Source organism: Kogia breviceps, chromosome 1 (assembly GCF_026419965.1).
Source record: "Kogia breviceps isolate mKogBre1 chromosome 1, mKogBre1 haplotype 1, whole genome shotgun sequence".
Classification (NCBI taxonomy): Eukaryota; Metazoa; Chordata; class Mammalia; order Artiodactyla; family Physeteridae; genus Kogia; species Kogia breviceps.
In genome coordinates, this window is record NC_081310.1 from 71,184,018 (window position 1) to 71,199,890 (window position 15,873).

The 15,873-nt window shown below is 47.4% G+C and overlaps 1 pseudogene; it reads left to right on the top strand.

Annotated features, from left to right (window-relative positions):
• Positions 1–2,671: 2,671 nt before the first annotated feature.
• Positions 2,672–2,771, top strand: LOC131746820 (U6 spliceosomal RNA; annotated as a pseudogene).
• Positions 2,772–15,873: the final 13,102 nt, after the last annotated feature.

The following is a 15,873-nucleotide window of genomic DNA, read 5'->3' on the forward strand; positions in this document are numbered from 1 at the left end:
CAGCTCCCACATAATTTCCACACGTGCGGCTCTGGTCCCCCAGGGAGGGAGGGCACTGCGCACTCAAATGTCAAATGGGTTCTCTGTGTTGCTTCCCTCAGTATGTTGAGGACTGTAGGCAGGTGCCCAGCCTCCGAGTCCGCTCCTCCCACCTCAGAGGCAGAGCCGACACCCTCACTGGTGCAGACAATGTATTACAGGCACGTCCCCTCGGTGGCAGAGAAGAAGGGTGGGTGGGCACCCTCGAAGGGGATGAGTTATTATACACAGATGACATGCTAGACCAGTGGTTCTCAAACTTGGCTGCATGTTCATGTCCCCTGGGGAGTTTTTAGAAATTCCAATGCCCAGGCTGCAGCCCAGACCAATTAAAGCAGAAACTTTGGGAGTGGCACCTGGACATCTGCGGCGCGTAAAACCCCCCAGGTGACCCCAGTATGTAGCCAAGTTTGCAAATCACTGCGTTTGTTCTTTACCTCCATTTTCTCACCAAATGCTTTCAGTTACCCTTTACTGGGGATATTCTTATTTCCTTTTTACACACAATGGATTTAGATAAGTTAAATACCTTGTTGAGGATGAGAAGCTCTGCCAGACTTAAGCTCTTGAAGACAGCGCTATGCCTGATATACTGTCTGCCCGGTGTCCAGCACAGCGCCTTCATCCAGGAGGGGTGCCATCCAGGAAGGGTTTTACGGTCGAATGGCCAGAAGGTGATGGAGGCCTCGTGTGGATGGGCAGGGAAGAGGGGATGTTTCTGAAGATGGCTGCTGGGGTCAGGCAAGGTGAAGGGAGAATGATTATGTGCTGGGCAGTCGGAAACTCTCCTGCTTCCTGCCAGGACCCCTACAGTAACGATGACCCGTGCGCAGGGTCCTCCACAGCCTGGACGTCCCACCACTCACCAGGCCCCTCTAGGTCCTGGGCTCCAGCTTCTTCCCAAGTTCTGCAAGAAGTCTGATCAGCATAACAATGGCACTGACTTTGCCCTGGCCCTCTGAGGACCTTTGCTGTCCAGGCAGGCCCTGCCCTCAGCCCTAGCCCCGAGCTGGAGCCCTGTCTGGGAGCCCCGTATGCCTGTGCTTATGCCCTCACGTGGGGCACGGGGGGTGGAGCTCCCCCTGGATGTGTGCCCTGCCCCCAGCACCAGCTTTCAGGGCAAAGAATGAAGATGTCATGTTCACAAGCCCATTGCACCTGGGTGCGCTAGGGTTTGAAACAGAGGGAGAGATGGCCACGTGATCTTGTGACCCAGAATGACAAACTGGACGCCTTGACCAGCATGCAGAGACTCTGTCCTTCAGGGACTGACGCCATCCATCCACGGTGGGGTTCGTTATACAGCTGCAGGTAGGAAGTTGGCAGAGAGACGGGTCTGTACCCACTCCAGCCCCTCAAGGACCAAGGCTAATGCTGTGGCAGCAGACTGTGGGTCCCAAAGGTGCTCCCAGCTTCTGGGAGCCAGCCCCGAGCTCAGGCTCTGCACTGCTGAGCTAGCCAGCCAGCCTTTGGTGCACTGGGAAACTCCGGGCTAGCCCCTGCAGACACCTCTGCCCTGCCCTGGGAGCCATAGACACAGTCTAAGGCACCATCACCTTCAAATGTAGAATGCCAGAGATCTGACTGATATTCCCACTTTACACGTGGGGAAACTGAGGCCCGGAGTGTGGAAGGCGTTTGCTCAAGTTCACTTGGAGAAATATTGAAGAACCAAGACTTAGAATCCGGCCCAGCTGACTCAGGTCCTGGGGGCTTCCTGCTTTACCTGCTTTAGTTGTGCCATCCCAGGTACAGAGCTTCACACACGGGAGGGGGGTCGTGTGCACAAGCGCACAGCTGGCCTCCAGCTCTCAGAACTGGGACTCGACAGGCTGCAGTCTCTTCTCCCACTCCCACCCCATGGGCTGTCTACAGGGGATGTGTAGCCAGAGAGGGAGATGGCAGCGTCTACCTGACGACCCTGAAGCTGCCCCTCTTCATAGGAGCTGCTCAGCCTTCATTTGATTAAAAAGCCTGAGTCACTGAACTAGGTCTAACGAGACCTAGGCCGCCTCTAGAATGCAGCCTCTTGGGATTGGGTGGGACCGCAGGGCTCCTCCAGGGAAGCATTCCCGCTGGCAGGAGTGCTCTGAAGCACCCCTGTGCAGAGTCAGGAGCGGGAGCCTGGATGGGGACCCCGCCCACCCCTTTGTTTCCCTGCTGATTCTCTGTATTCCCCTGCCCTGCCTGGTTTTATTTCCTCACTGCAGAAGGAAGGGTTGGAGTTAGTATCCTCTCCAGCTCCCATATGCTGGGGCTCCATGACATTAAGTGGACAGGCCCCTCCATCACCTCCTACACTGTCCAATAGGGTAGCCACTAGCCATATGTGTCTACTTACATCTACATTTAAATTGAAGAAAATTCAACAAAAGTTTTCACTAGCCACCTTTCGAGTGCTCAGTGGTCGCATGTGACTAGCTGCCACTGCCTAGGGCAGTGCATATATAGAACATTTCCATCATTTTGGAAGTTCAGAGCTGGATTCTGGACAACAATGAGAGGACTCTTGTGTTGGAGAGGTCCCTGAATAGGCTGAAGAGACAACTTGGGACAATAGAAAAGGGTCTCTTCTCTGAAGGCACTTTTCTGGGTGGGGCAGTAAGAGATCTGGCCCCTTAAGAAGGCTCCTGTGCTCACTTTGAGAGCACACATACTAAAATTAGAACAATACAGAGAAGATTAGCCTGGGCACGGATGACACGCATATTCAGATATTGTTTCATATTTTTTGAAATAAATAAGTCACGAGGATGTAATGTACAGCATGGCGACTATAGTTAATAATACTATTTGCACATTTGAAAGCTGCTAAGAGGGTAAATCTTAAACGTCATCATCATTGGGCTTCCCTGGTGGCGCAGTGGTTGAGAGTCCGCCTGCCGATGCAGGGGATGCGGGTTCGTGCCCCGGACCGGGAAGATCCCACATGCCACGGAGCGGCTGGGCCCGTGAGCCATGGCCGCTGCGCCTGCGCGTCCAGAGCCTGTGCTCCACAACGGGAGAGGCCCCAACAGTGAGAGGCCCGCGTACCACAAAAAAAAAAAAAAAAAAAAAAAAAAAAAAAAAAAGTCATCATCACAAGAAAAGAACTGTAAATATGTAAGGTGACAGATATTAAAAAGATTTATTATGGTGATCATTTTACAACATATACAAATATTGAATCATTCTGTTGTATACCTGGAACTAATGTTGTATGTCAATTATACCTCATTTTTTTTTATTAACATCTTTATTGGAGTATAATTGTTTTACAATAGTGTGTTAGTTTTTCCTTTACAACAAACTGAATCAGTTATACATATACATATGTTCCCATATCTCTTCCCTCTTGCATCACCCTCTCTCCCACCCTCCCTATCCCACCCCTCTAGGTGGTCACAAAGCACAGAGGTGATCTCCCTGTGCTATGCAGCAGCTTCCCACTAGCTATCTAATTTACATTTGATAGTGTATATATGTCCCTGCCACTCTCTCACTTCGTCACAGCCCACCCTTCCCCCTCCCCATATCCTCAAGTCCATGCTCGAGTAAGTCTGTGTTTTATTCCCGTCCTACCACTAACCTCTTCATGACATTTTTTTCCCTTAGAGTCCATATATATGTGTTAGCATACGGTATTTGTTTTTCTCCTTCTGACTTACTTCACTCTGTATGACAGACTCCAGTTCTATCCACCTCACTACAAATAACTCAATTTCATTTCTTCTTATGGCTGAGTAATATTCCATTGTATATATGTGCCACATCTTCTTTATCCATTCATCTGTTGATGGACACTTAGGTTGCTTCCATGTCCTGGCTATTGTAAATAGAGCTGCAATGAACATTGTGGTACATGACTCTTTTTGAATTATGGTTTTCTCAGGGTATATGCCCAGTAGTGGAATTGAGGGGTCGTATGGTAGTTCTATTTGTTGTTTTTTAAGGAACCTCCATACTGTTCTCCATAGCGGCTGTATCAATTTACATTCCCACCAGCAGTGCAAGAGTGTTCCCTTTTCTCCACACCCTCTCCATCCTTTATTGTTTCTAGATTTTTTGATGATGGCCATTCTGACCTGTGTAAGATGATATCTCATTGTAGTTTTGATTTGCATTTCTCTAATGATTAATGATGTTGAGCATTCTTTCATGTGTTTGTTGGCAATCTGTTTATCTTCTTTGGAGAAATGTCTATTTAGGTCTTCTCCCCATTTTTGGATTGGGTTGTTTGTTTTTTTGTTATTGAGCTGCATGAGCTGCTTGTAAATTTTGGAGATTAATCCTTTGTCAGTTGCTTCATTTGCAAATATTTTCTCCCATTCTGAGGGTTGTCTTTTGGTCTTGTTTATGGTTTCCTTTGCTGTGCAAAAGCTTTTAAGTTTCATTAGGTCCCATTTGTTTATTTTTGTTTTTATTTCCCTTTCTGTAGGAGGTGGGTCAAAAAGGATCTTGCTGTGATTTATGTCACAGAGTGTTCTGCCTATGTTTTCCTCTAAGAGTTTGATAGTGCCTGGCCTTACATGTAGGTCTTTAACCCATTTTGAGTTTATTTTTGTGTATGGTGTTAGGGAGTGTTCTAATTTCATACTTTTACATGTACCTGTCCAGTTTTCCCAGCACCACTTATTGAAGAGGCTGTCTTTTCTCCACTGTATATTCTTGCCTCCTTTATCAAAGATAAGGTGACCATATGTGTGTGGCTTTACCTCTGGTCTTTCTATCCTGTTCCATTGATCTATATGTCTGTTTTTGTGTCAGTACCATAGTGTCTTGATTATTGTACTAATGATGAAAAATCTGAGAGTGAAATTAAGAAAACACTCCCATTTACCATTGCAACAAAAAGGATAAAGTATCTAGGAATAAACCTACCTAAGGAGACAAAAGACCTGTGTGCAGAAAATTATAAGACACTGATGAAAGAAATTAAAGATGATACAAATAGATGGAGAGATATACCATGTTCTTGGATTGGAAGAATCAACATTGTGAAAATGACTCTACTACCCAAAGCAATCTACAGATTCAATGCAATCCCTACCAAACTACCACTGGCATTTTTTACAGAACTAGAACAAAAAATTTCACAATTTGTATGGAAACACAAAAGACCCCAAATAGTCAAAGCAATCTTGAGAACGAAAAATGGAGCTGGGGGAATCAGGCTCCCTGACTTCAGACTATACTACAAAGCTATGGCAATCTTTTTTTTTTTAACATCTTTACTAGAGTATAATTGCTTTACAATGGTGTGTTAGTTTCTGCTGTATAACAAAGTGAATCAGCTATATGTATACTATATCCCCATATCTCCTCCCTCTTGGGTCTCCCTCCCACCGTCCCTATCCCACCCCTCTAGGTGGTCACAAAGCACCGAGCTGATCTCCCTGGGCTATGCGGCTGCTTCCCACTAGCTATCGGTTTTACATTTGGTAGTGTAGTAGACTCTGAGGCTTCAAGAAGGTCAGAGGTTAACTCCAGCATTGCCCTAACAAGCTGCCCATCAGTCCCTCCCCTCTCTGGGCCTCAGTTTCTCCACCTAGAATCCTTCAGGATTTCTGCTAAGGCCCCATAAACCTCTGTCACGCTGCGCCGCCCAAATTCCACGGTTCCTTCCTCGTTGTCACTCTACCCAGAGAGCCTGTTCTCCCATCTTAGTGCCTCACCTCTCTTCTGGTATGGAACTTTGAGAGGCTCTAAGGACCTGTCACCACCAAAGGCCAGGGGTGGGTGCCAACCTTAGTGCCCTCCTGGATGGGGCAAGGGGCAGAGCAAAGAGCCTGATTCCTGGCAGATGGTGAGAGGCAGCCGGGTCAGGATGTACCTTTCCCAGGCAACTCCCAGTCCTCCTCTGCCACATTCTGGTCCATGGAGGTTTCTTTCAGAGCCTGATGAGAGAGTGAGGAGGAGGAGGGGCCTTCTACCCATGGGGGACCGAGGAAGTCCCCACACTGCCAAAGCCCTTCCACTAGGAGCTGACAAGTGAGTGCACCTGGGCTGAGCCCAAGTACCTCTGTTTCTTGAACTCTAGTCTCCACAAGTGCTGGGGGCAGGCGAGAGCGTTACAGCTGATTCTGAGCTCTTCATTCAGCAGGAGGCCAAAGCACGGGGTTGCGGGGGGTGCTGTGTGATCGTGCTCAGCATTCAAATAGCACCCCTTACGGGAGCTGGGGAATCACGGGGCAAGACCAGAGAGACTGTTCTACGCACTCTTGATCTGCCCTCTCTCCCATGCTAGCACTTCCCTAGTGGAGTCGTCAACACACTGGTGACCTGCTACATGGAGGAGGACATGTGGATGGGGAGTGGATGGAGCTACTGGTGGGCAGGGAGAAGGAAGCTGGGCAATGCCAGTGGCTGCTGTGCTCCCAGAGTCTACTGCACCTTCCAGCAAAGATTGTGCCATGAGTACGTGTGGGGCGTGGCCCTGCGGCCTGGGCACGTCTGCAAGCCCTGGCTCTTCAGGTGAAGACGGTGCCCAGGGTACTATAGATCTTCACCATTCCTCAGGCCTTGGGCTTTGAAATCCTTGGCCACTTTTCTTGGTACAGAGTGAGGCCCATGGATGAGAGTCATAAGATCTGTGAACTTCCTGAAATTGCATGAAATATATGTGTGTGTGTGTGTGTGTCTGTGTGTGTGTGTGTCGTGCATTGCTCTGCAGAGAGGGGCTATTGCTTTCTATAAATTTTCAGTTGGTCTGCTAGAAGGATGAGTTCTTGGGGGGGAAAGTGAGAATTTTGATGAACCTGGGGCTAAAGGACCTTGTTCCCTAAGGATTAGCAGCAGGGATCTGCTTCCTGGCCCCAGGTCTCAGCTCTCAGCTCACCCCAGATCTTACCTGGAAACATCCCAGAGCCTCAGAAGTGAAATATGAGCCAAACCCCCAGGGCTCTCAGGGTTCCCTGCTCCTCCCCTCCTTCTTCCAAGAGCTCACCTTTTCGAGGAGAAAGTGCCCCATCCAGGGTGGGTATGGCTCTACCAGCCCAGAGAGCTGTCAACCCTCCTCCCAGCCTGAGCTCCTTCCAGGCTCTGCGACAAGGTGGAAGCTCTTCTAGGCTTAAAGAGCTGTCAAGCATTCCTTTCAGAGGCTCCCATTAACCCATGGCCCCTAGGGAATGCCTCCTGCTAAATCCCTGGATGTGTAGGACCCAGGTCTGGACTTAACCTGTGAGCCCTGTGGGTGCTCCTATGCAGCATGGAGAGGGGAGAACAAAAGAAGAGCCCCGGGACACTCTCCTCTGACAGGACACTCTCCCCTGACAGGCCAGGCCGGCGACATCAGTCAGGATCCTCTGCCTCTCCCTTTGATGCCCCGTCCACATGCAGGGTGCTCAGACCGCAGTGAGGCCACAGGCAGGCTGAGGTTTACTCCCGACAATGACAGCGGGGTCAGCAGTGCAGTGTCTGCCTGGGATCGTTAGATCTGTCCTGTGTGAGCCAAGGGGGGCCCTCTCCATGCTGAGGAGAGTCAAGGTCTGCCTGGGGGATAGAGCAAGAAGCTTCTTTGCTCCCTCACTTGCAACCCCGCTAACCCCCAGCGCACAGGGCGGTATTTGGGAAGCTCTCCTGGCTGGCCTCCAGGATTTCGAGAAAGGCTATCTGATCAGGCTCTCAGGATATTTACACTGAGTGTGTAACTCTGTGTGTGTGTGTGTGTGTGTGTGTGTTGGGAGAGGGAAGGGAGGCTATACAAACCTGTACAAGGGTCTTCTCAGGCTCCAGCTGAGGAGCTCTAAATGCACCCAGCCTTCAGCTGTGACGTAGGAGAAGAGTGGGGAGACCTTTCCTGTTTCTGCCACTGCCACTGCATATCCCCAGCTCTCCACCAGTCTTGTGCCAATAAGCTCAAATATTGGCTCGTCCTCACCACTCCCAATCTCCCTCCATCTCTGTGAACACGATGCTGGCACTCATGGTCTCATTCCCATTGTCAGGAAAATTGAAGATGGGTTTAGGTTCCACAATAAGAAGCACTTTGGATTTGGGGGAGAGCCAGAAATGGAGATAGGTGTAGGAGGTAAGCCCTTCCTTGATGGTTTCACCAGGATATACCATTATCCTCCTGGGGTGAAGGTGGATCTCTGAGGGAAAGGCAGGAAGGAGAAAGGCTGGGGGGCCACCCTCCTCATGTTCCCCTGCACCCCAATCCCTGACTTCCACCTGCTGAGGTTTTACAGCATAGAAATGCTGAGTGTTGGGGTTACTTTCATTGCTATTCTAGGCAACAGCCCTAATGATATTCAAGGAAATGGTCTGTTTGTGCTCCACCCAGAATCTTCCTTTGGGAAGGGAAGACTTGGGTTTCAGGTCTGATTTCCTGCCTTGCCCCAACCCTGGCGGGCTCCCTGCTAACCCCAGGCCTCAGAAAGCACAGCCTCCATCTCTCACCTACTATATATGTATATATAGTATATCTATTTCTCCTAAGAACAATGATTCAGTATTCACTGCTTCAATGTACATGGTGACTCTCTAGAACTTAACTACTGCAAATAATGAGAATTGACTGTAATGATCTTTAGCTCTATTTGGCTCAGAAACAGCCAGTTAACCAACTCTAGCTTCACTAGATAAACTCATCATCCACCTTGTCCCAACACGGCAACAGGCAGGGAGTGCCAAAGGTGTACCCAATCTTCTCTAGACCTCTTTATTAAAAGAAATAAAAGGTCAGAGAGCCTTTTCTAATTTTTAAAAGTTAATGTGCTTTTGGGGCTTCCCTGGTGGCGCAGTGGTTAAGAATCTGCCAGCCGATTCAGGGGACACAGGTTCGAGCCCTGGTCCGGGAAGATCCCACATGCCGCGGAGCAACTAAGCCCATGCGCTGCAACTACTGAGCCTGCACCCTAGAGCCCACGAGCCACAACTACTGAGCCCACGTGTCACAACTACTGAAGCCCCCGTGCCTAGAAGCCCGTGATCCACAACAAGAGAAGCCACCACAATGAGAAGCCCATGCACCGCAACAAAGAGTAGCCCCTGCTCGCTGCAACTAGAGAAAGCCTGCACGCAGCAGTGAAGACCCAACGCAGACAAAAATAAATTAAATAAATAAATTTTTTAAAAGTAATGTGCTTTATATTTTAGAGTAGTTTTAGGCTCACAGCAAAACTGAGTGTAAAGTACAGAGTTCCCACATACCTCCCTGCTCCAACCTCTTATACCAACCTCTCTTACTATCAGCATCTCCCACCTGAGTGGTACATTTGTTACATTCATTAAACCTACATTGATACATCATTATAACTAAAGTCCATAGTTTATGGTTTTTGACAATCGTATTATGACAAACACCCATGCTTATAGTACCATATAGAATACTTTCACTGCCCTAAAAATCCCTGTGCTGAACCTTTTCTTCTCCCTTCCCCCAAACACCTGGTCCCCACTGAATTTTTTTTTTTTTACTGTCTCTATAGTTTTGCCTTTTCCAGAATGTTATACACTTGGAATTGCTCAGTATGTAACCTTTTCAGATTGACTTCTTTTACTTAGTAATATGCATTTAAGTTTCCTCCATTTCTCTTCATGGCTTGATAGCTAATATTTTTAGTATTAATTTTTAGTAGCTAATTTTTTAGTAAAATTCCATTGTTTAGATATACACAGTTTATTTATCCATTCACCTGTTGAGGAACATCTTGATTAAAAGTTCTTTGTAGATTTTGTATAAAAGTCCTTAATCAGATATGTGTTTTTAAAAGATATTTTGCTCGGTTGGTAGCTCGTCTTTTCATTCTCTTAACAGTGTCTTTTGCAGAGAAATTTGAATGAAGTCCAATTTATTAATTTTTTTCCATGGATTGTGCTTTTCATGTTGTACCTAGAGTCATTACCAAACCCAAGGTCACCTAGATTTTCTCCTGTGTTATTTTTTAGGAGTTGTATACTTTTGTGTTTTACATTTACAGCTATGATCCATTTTGAAGTGATTTTTGTAAAAGGTGTAAGGTCTATGTTTTGATGCATTTTTTTGCATGTGGATACCCACTTGATCCAGCATCATTTACTGAAAAGGCTATCTTTTTTCCTTGAATTGCCTTTGTTCCTTTGTAAAAGATCAGTTGACTGTACTATGTGGGTCTATTTCTGTGCTTTCTATTCTGTTCTACTGATCTATTTTTGTTTCACCAGTACCACACTATCCTGATTTCTGTCACTTTGTAGCAAATCTTGAAGTCAGGGGGTGTCAGTCCTCCAACTTTGTTGTCCTTCAGTTTTGTGTTGGCTATTCTGAGGCTTTTGTTTTCCATATAAATTTTTGAATCAGTTTGTCAATATCCCACAAAATAACTTGCAAAGATTTTTATTAGATTTGCATTGAATCTATAGATCATGTTGGGAAGAATGAACATCTTAACAGTATTCAGTCTTCCTTTTCATGGACCTATGGACTATCTCTGCATTTATTTAGATCTTCTATGACTTCTTTCATCAGAGTTTCATAGTTTTCCTCCTGTAGATCTAGTCATATATTATATTCATTCTTGCTCCATCATCCAGCAGGCTAGCCTGGGCTTTTTCCTATGGCAGTCTCAGGGAGACAAAAAGCATTACCTTATTCAGCTTCAGCTGGGATTGTTTCTATTGGTTGACTCAAATTATTTGCCACTCTGTGCATATCCACAAGTGACCACAAAAGTGCCAAGAGTATTGATTTGGGGATTACAAATTAATATTAACAAGTAGAGTTCATAAATAGCATACCTGCCAACACTGAGGATCACCTGTATATGTATGTTTGTGTGTATAACTGTGTACGTATTTACCAAAATTTTAAAATCAAGATATATCCCATAAAAATCTGGATTTCAACTTCTCTTGAAATTGGCCTTTGGCAACAATTGACTGGAAGTGAGCAGCCGCCACTCCCTGTGTACAGGCCAGTTTGTCTTAGTCCCCACCACTCCCTAATTACGATCTACTCCAAAAGGAGAGCAAGTATTCACTACACTATATAATATGCTTCTATGTTTTGTTTTTCCTATAGTAGTGTTGAAATAAGTGTGAAATATTTCTTCTATCTATGTATCTACCAAAAGTGGAAAAACAAATAACAGGCTGAGAGAATGAGTGGTTTCTTTTTGTGTTTTTTACAATTTTTTTAAATATAAATTTATTTATTTTTGGCTGCGTTGGGTCCCTGCTGCTGCGCATGGGCTTTCTTTTAGTTGTGGCACGCGGGCTTCTCATTACGGTGGCTTCTCTTCTTGCGAACATGGGCTCTAGGCGCGTGGGCTTCAGTAGCTGTGGGGCTCAGGCTCAGTAGTTGTGGCTTGCGGGCTCTAGAGCACAGGCTCAGTAGTTGTGGCGCACAGACTTAGTTGCTCTGAGACATGTGAGATCTTCCCGGACCGGGGCTCGAATCCGTGTCCCCTGCATCAGCAGGTGGATTCTTAACCACTGAGCCACCAGGAAAGCAAAAATGAGTGGTTTTAAGGAAAGTATTTCCTTATATCTCACTGGAGTCTCTCATTTAGAGTCTGGCCACTGTAGACTTATGAATTTACAATCTCTGGTTTAAGCAGCTGCTACACCTGGTCAACGCTGCAGAGACTCTGCCTCACCTGCTTCCTGTTGCTGCCCTGCTCCTGCCACACCACTGGCAGGGACATCCAGAGAAGCTGAGCCATCACCAGATCTTGGGAAGCTCATGCCAGCTTTGGGGCAAGAGCAACGGATGCCCGTAGCTCTCCTGCTCACCCTCCAGAGTCACTGGGCAAGCATCCAGGGACGTGATCGGGGAGGCCTGGATTCTTATGGGGACACATAACAGGTTACAGATATGAATGAGTCCTGGCTGTGGTACTCGGCTGAGTGACCTTGGGCAAATAAGTTAGCCTCTTCACACCTCAATTACCCCATCTGTGAACTGAGAATGAGAGTCCCTACCTCACAGGGCTGTCACGAGGATTGGTGGTTGATATTTGCACAGTGTTTGGAAAGAAGAGCATGGCAGTAGTAAGCACAGTATGGACTTTTGTTAAAGCACTGCTACTCCAAGTGCAGCCGAGGACCTGCAGCTTCAGCGTCGCCTGTGAGCATTCTAGAGGCAATGTCATGGGTCCCACCTATGAGTCAAAATCTCTGGGGTGGGGCTCGGGAATCTGTTTTAACACATGCTCCAGGTGATTCTGATACACACTAGCTTGAGAGGCTAAATAAAATTTATAAAAAATTTTTTACACGGGGAATAAATTTTTAGGGAGAATGTGAGGCCAAAAGTGAGATATAGTGAAACATCCCTTAAATTAAATTGGAGGTGCACTGTAATATTTTTATATTGTATCAATCTGGTATAGTAAAATGTTTCTTATAACATATATAATGAGTAATATGCAGTGTTACAGTGCCGTATATAATAGAGTACATGTACAATGTTTTTAGTTAAATAACTAAAACAACATTATAGTTGATATATATTAATATATATAAACTGATATATAAAATATATATTGATTTATATAATATATATTATATAATACATATATAATAAAAGTATATACTATATAAATTAATATAAACAAATATATGAATACATTAAAATATATAATATCTATATATTTCATTTGACTCCACCCTAAAGATCAGACCAGAGTAAACTCTCCTGCCTCTCACTTTAAAAGGGCACAATGCCCTGGGGGCTGCAGTGAGACCCAGGACAAAACATTGCAGGTGAGGAGAGAGGCACATACCTGAACCTAAGAACACTGGCCCCGTCCCACCTAGGTCCCACCTAGAAAAGAAGAGACCCCAGTTTGCCCTTGGACTTTGAGGTGAGGCTCCCCTTCCCATGCCCCAGGGGCCTGGAGGGTGTCCCCGGGGAGCAGGAAGGTCTGCCCATTTGGGCACAGGGAGGAGCAAATAATGGGGGTGAGGAGAGTCGGGGAGGGAGTAGTTTCCTGAAACTGAGGGCAGCAGTTTCATAACAAACAAACCCTGGGCTCCAACTGTGAATTCAGCAAATCACTGAAAATAAAACCGGTCCTCTCTGGAACTTCAAACAAAAGAAATGAAAACAACCAGGTTGGCTGGAAAATAAAAGTCAGCAGCATTGAAGTGGGAGGACAAAAGGTAACCAGACCATAGGGAGTTGGATGAAAGTAAAAAAAAGCCAAAGGAGGACTTCCCTGGTGGTGCAGTGGTTAGGAATCTGCCTGCCGATGTAGGGGACACAGGTTCGAGCCCTGGTCCCGAAAGATCCCACGGGCCGCAGAGCAACTAAGCCCGTGAGCCACAAGTACTGACACCTGTGCGCCTAGAGCCCACACACCGCGACGAAGAGTAGCCCGCACTCGCTGCAACTAGAGAAAGCTGCGCACAGCAACAAAGACCCAACGCAGCCAAACAAACAAACCAAAACAAACAAACAAACAAAATTAAATGAATTATTTAAAAAAAAAAAAAAAAGCCAAGGGCTTCCCTGGTGGCGCAGTGGTTGAGAGTCCGCCTGCCAATGCAGGGGACACGGGTTCGTGCCCCGGTCCGGGAAGATCCCACATGCCGCGGAGCGGCTGGGCCCGTGAACCATGGCCGCTGAGCCTGTGCGTCTGGAGCCTGTGCTCCGCGACGGGAGAGGCCACAACAGTGAGAGGCCCGCATACCACACACACAAAAATAATAATAAATAAATAAAATAAAAATAAAAATAAAAAATAAATTTAAAAAGCCAAAGGAGGTGTGTCGGGGAAGCAGTGCAGGCCTGTGAGCTCCTGACCACCACGTCCCACACCCGCCGCTCCACTGAGCATGGGCGGCCGCCAGGTCACCTCCTCACGCCAGACTTGGCACTCATATGTGTTCCCCATTCTGTCCCAATTTAATGGTCTTCCAGCTCCTATCTCAAGCTCTCTTCCCCACACAGCCCAGAGGCCCCAGCAGCAGCAGGAATCCTGGTCGGACCTGCAGGGACAAAGCCCATGGGACTGGTCTGCTGCCTCCCCAGACCGAGATGGGGAACGTCCATCTGTGGCTGAAGGTGGGGGCTGGGGGGTTCTGACTGACCCCTGGCGGGTCTGAGCACTGATGTGCTGTAAGTGAAAAACACACACTGGATTTTGAAAAACTACAAAAACAGAATGTAAAATAGCTCATTTACAATTTCTCTTATAGATTACATGTTATAGTCATAAGATTTTGGATACATCATTTAAATAAAATACAATACTTAAATTAATTTCACCTGTTTCATTTTACACTTTTTAATGTGGCTGCTAGAAAATTTAAGACTAAGTGTGTGGTCTGCATTCTATTTCTATTAGACAGCACTGCACTTAGGCCATCTCCTCCCTCTGAGTTTTGATGGCCATTTCTAGTCACACTTAACCCCCAGCAGTCCCTCCAGCCATGCAAGGTGGAGTATCTTTACACTTGGGAGATGCCTCCTGGGTTCTGACGGCACATACAGGCCTCCAGCACAGCATCTGCTAACAAAGAAAATGGCTTCTGGTGACCAGCTGAGCTGCCTTGCGGGTGTCCATTTCCCAGGGCATGGCGCCCACCAGTCAGCCCTGCTAGACCCTGCCGCCCAGGCCCAGGGCCCTCTCACCTGCAGCCGTTGGACTCTGCTTCTCAACTGGGCCCCTCTCAACCCATTTGCTGCTGGAGGGACAACAGCCCAGGCCCTACGGGCCCCTCTCAGAGAAGGGGAAGGGTCCTGGGCCCCTCTTTGCCTCCCTCCTCCTTCCCCAAGCACGGGCCTGCTGGAGAAGAGCAGCGACGTTCCCTGTCCCCGGACAGCCTTCAAGGCCACCAGGGTCCTAGCCGGCTGGAGCCCACTGGACGGCGACTCTCTGTGGGGAGCCATCAATGCCAGGCTCTGGACCCTGGTGCCCCAGCTCCCCTTCCCCAGAGCAGGAACGGAGGCCGCGTGTGACAGACTAAATAAGGGGCCAAAGGGGAGGAGCTGGAGGTGAGTGGTCCTCATGCTGTCCCTGATCCCCTGATCATCACTCAGCAGCTGCGAGTCCCTACACAGGTCACTTCGCCTCTACAGGCTCTTCTATGAATGAGGACTGTTTGGGGGAGTTCATGGAACAGAGTTTAGATGACTCATAGGCTTCTTTGTCCAACAAACCTGGGTTCAAATTCCTGCCCTGCCACCGACTGACTTGTGTGACTTCGGGCAAGTTAATTAACCTCTCTGAGTCTGTTTCCTCATCTATATAGTGGGCACAACAACACATATCTCACAGGTGTCTGCAAGGAGTAAATAACACAGGTGAGCATCCAATAAGTCATTGCCCCAACTGCTGGGAAGTAAAGAACAGCAGGTCAGGGCTGCCTGCCATCAGCCGGGATGCCCTAAGAGCTGTCTCCTGGGCTTCAGCTTGACCCGGGAAGGGCTGCATCACAGTGGCAATGGTTCACACCACCAAGGTGGTTTCTCATCAACTGCTCTTCTCCATTTCACAGCCACCACTCCTAGCACACCCCCGAAACAGCCTGCAGCCCCACATAAAAATGTGGAGTCTTCTCTCCCCTCAGGATCCAGCTTCCCTCTGCTCCAGGGACAAACCCAGGCCCTAACTCCCTACAAGAGAAAACACTTTGTGTTGCTTTGAATGGGCTCCCAAACCGCCTTCCTATACCCCTTATGTCACAGGCCCACAGACTGATGGCCCATAGTCTGCAGCCCACAAACACACTTGTCACAGCATGGATGACCATTACATGCTTGAACATATATGTACCTTTCTATGTTTGCACAGAAGCATTTACATGTTTTTCTAGAACACAGGTATCAGCAAGCACCTCCAGGTAGGATGCACACCCAAGGGCCCTTCCACACATGTGCAGACACTCACTCATGCAGACAGCACAGCTGTCTGCCCTGAACAGGTC